The following is a 3,513-nucleotide window of genomic DNA, read 5'->3' on the forward strand; positions in this document are numbered from 1 at the left end:
CCAGTTAGAAGGGATTGATAAAAAATTGTCGTACCTACTTGTAGATAAGTATATCATCGTCAAAATGGCTACAACTGTTATCTTAATTAGGAAGATATTTTGTTGCCACTTTTTATTAGACTAAATTTACGCAAGTTGGGCTTTATTTCTTGTATTTCTAAACAGATCAATCTTTAGCTAAAATTTTATAAACACCAATCATTTAGAAAAATAACTTACAATGCCTAAAAACAGTATTTTGCATTCATGTGTGACCTTGTAAAAATTGAACTTGTTGCTGCTTAGACTAGCAATGCAATATACCGGGTGTTCCAGCGACTGCTGAACATAGGGAAATAACATGGGAAAATGAATTTTATTTTTTTCCTGCTTTAACTTTACTTTTTTATGCATATATGTGAAACATGCGATATTTTAAGGCTCTACGCTACGCATATACCCGCTATATGGCTTACGATTTTTCGTTTTTGAAGCACATTTTAGACTTTGAAAAACCGCTCGATCTCTGTATGTATGCGTCTCAGGTAGAGCTATGAAGGTGACATCTTCGAATTTTGAAAAAGTGAAAATTTTGACTTTAATTAATTAAAAACTGAAATTCCCATTTTTCGTTTTTAAGGAATATGAAGCAACCTACAAAGTTAAAAAAAATACCAACATGTGGAGAATTAAAACCTCTATGGAGGTGACATTTTTGTTTCTGTCATTATGCTATAATTTTGAAGTTATTAATAAAAAAACAAATCGAAAATAGACAACCAACAGTACAACTAACTCAAATCATCTTCAAATCTCATAATTTACGACCGCTCGCTAGGGGGTCACTGACGTTCCGCCCCATTGTAATAAACTGCTATCGGGTATAAGCAGGTAAAAACCCAACATCGAAGACACTTGTAGCAAGTGTATTGAGAAATAATATTTTTTCACTAGTAGTAATTAAAGTGTAGATTATTTACCGATTTTTATATTGAAAAGCTGCGTTTTATCACCTAGGTTAAAAATGATTATGACATTTGGCACATTATTAACCTTGGTTAAAAAAGTACAAAAAATAAAGTTATGCCTTTAAAAAACCTTCAATTGCAAAACTTAGAGATAGTTTAACCTAGTAGAATGTGTATCGTTTCCATCTATTATTCAAATGTGATCCCAAAATTGCGGTGACAGAATTTTTAAGACTTTCGTAAATGCCTTTTACTTGGGGATTTTAATTAAAGCAGGTTGGCAGTGCACGTGATTGGTTTGACATTTGATTGGACAGATTGTGAGATTGTGTGTGCAGACCATGCAGACTTGACTAATTCAAGATGTTATGAACAAACTTAATAAATTTAATAATTCAACACAACAGTATTATATTTATACATTATTTATAATAAATGTTGATAGTGCTGTGATGGCAGATCAACTTAACGCCGGTATTTAACGATGTTGTATTTTCCGAGGTCAACGATGTGCAAGCTGGAAGGTTAATTTCACGAACACTCTGAAAAATTGTCCCAGTTTCTGGTGTCGATGTGGATGGCATGGAGTTAGCATATACAGCATCTTCTGTTGTCGATGTAGATGGCGTGGGATTCTCGTATACAGCAGCTTCTGCTGCTGATGTGGAAGGTGTTACTTGTTGAACCATACCGGCAATTCTTTTTTTCTCCTCAAGGGACTCCTCAATATAGCCCTCCGCTACTGTTGCGGACTTCCACCCTCCATGGCGCTTCAATGAGAGAAGATCTCCTCCATTTTCTACTAGTATTGTGGCTGAAGTGCGTCGGAACGAGTGACCTGTGTAACTCGCAGCATTTGAGAGTTTAAGAAAGGAAGCTATTATTTTTGGCATTTTACTAATAGTCTTGTGGCCTATGTTTTGTTTGGTGGGTTTACCTCCTCGAAAGCCAATGAACACCTTTGGCATGTCTGGCACAGGTCTATTTCTCAAATACCTCTTTGCTGTATTCATCCATAATGGGTCTGTTATTACAAATTTTCAAGAGCTGCCATTTTTTGAATTAGGAATGTTGATTATAATTATATCATCCCGTATGTCGACATCACTCATATGCATGTTACATAGTTCGTCTGTGCGGCAAGCTCCAGCAACTCCAATGGTTAGAACCGCCTATGGTAAAGAGGATTATTGAAGTTTGCTATAAACTATTGGATAGTTACCTTGGTTGATAAAAAAGCTACATCTGGAGCGTCTCTTAGAAATGTCGAGATTTCATTTCTAGATAACACAGAGGATTTTTTCGGTGTGTAGTTACCATTTTGCCTTTTTAGGAACGTTATTACTTTAGGAAATTTTGCGATATTGACTTGTTCGTTCAATAATATTGTTGATTTCAACATGGAATACAAAGCCCACAAACTTGAAGACTTTTTTATTCGTGCTTGTACCTCCATAAACACCAGCATAACACTTTCTGTCGTTTTGAAAACGCTATTTTCCCTGCACCAATGTTGGTAGTTTTCATACGCTTTTAAATAAGTTTTTCTGGATTTTTCTGGAAGCAAACTGGGCTCCAGGGGCTTCGCCTGTTCTTTAATTTTAGGAGGAGTACAGGTAATTACATCACTCATCTTGAAAAAATGTTGAAAGATTTGCCAGACGAATGACAAAATTAAGCTGAAAATTGTTGATTTGTAAGTCACTTTTGACTTCTACTTCATCCGCATTATATTATTATACATAACATGTTCCTTACCTTAAGTTTTGATGAATCGTAGCGCCAGTAATAAGTATTTTTAATGCGCAATAAATATTTTTTTAGAGAAACGTCAATTAAAACAAAAGAAGTATTTCAAGCGACTAATTTCTAATTTCTCATTTTTCCTGATACAAGGTCTTAGTGAAAAGGTGTGTTCCTTAAATAATATTAAAATGTTATTAGTTGTAACAAACTTGAAAAAGGCATGAAGGTTTTTGTGGAAAACTTCTACTAGTGAAAAAAATAGTATATCCACCTTGATTTAGATGGCAATTATAACCCTCGGGTCTTATAAAACCTCGGTGCTGCGCACCTCGGTTTTATAACCTTGACGCTCGGGTTAATAATTAAAGCCATCTCAACCTTGGTAGATAATATACTATTTATTATCTCTGATACCAGGCAACATTTGTGATCACCCCCAAAATTGTCTTAGAGGTAAAATTTTAAAAATTTACATACGCTAATAGATAATCGAAGAAACTCTAGAAGATGACGCAAAAACTTGTTCTTTATTACCGATAGTTTTGGCGTCGCGACGCCTTAAAAGTGTAATTTTTATCTATTTGTGAGGGTTTTTGGAACCATTCAATATAAAATATATGTTTTTAATATAAATGTGTTAAAAATATTTCAATTGTTTTTTTTTATTGTATGCAAATTGTGTTTAAAATTTTAGAAAAAATGCTGTTTTATCAGTAAGTATGTGAGACCATTACTAGTCACGATGTCGTTGATTATTGCAAATTAATTAACAGGTACTAGCTACGGCCAATCAAAACTACTAATCGACTCACCAGACATC

General features: G+C 34.2%; 1 pseudogene; it reads right to left on the reverse strand.

Annotated features, from left to right (window-relative positions):
• Positions 1-1,369: 1,369 nt before the first annotated feature.
• LOC148176628 (uncharacterized) lies at positions 1,370-2,065 on the reverse strand (annotated as a pseudogene).
• Between the last annotated feature and the right edge of the window lie 1,448 nt (positions 2,066-3,513).

This window comes from Gnatocerus cornutus, chromosome 4, assembly GCF_029298725.1.
Source record: "Gnatocerus cornutus isolate USDA-ARS CGAHR chromosome 4, icGnaCorn1.1, whole genome shotgun sequence".
Classification (NCBI taxonomy): Eukaryota; Metazoa; Arthropoda; class Insecta; order Coleoptera; family Tenebrionidae; genus Gnatocerus; species Gnatocerus cornutus.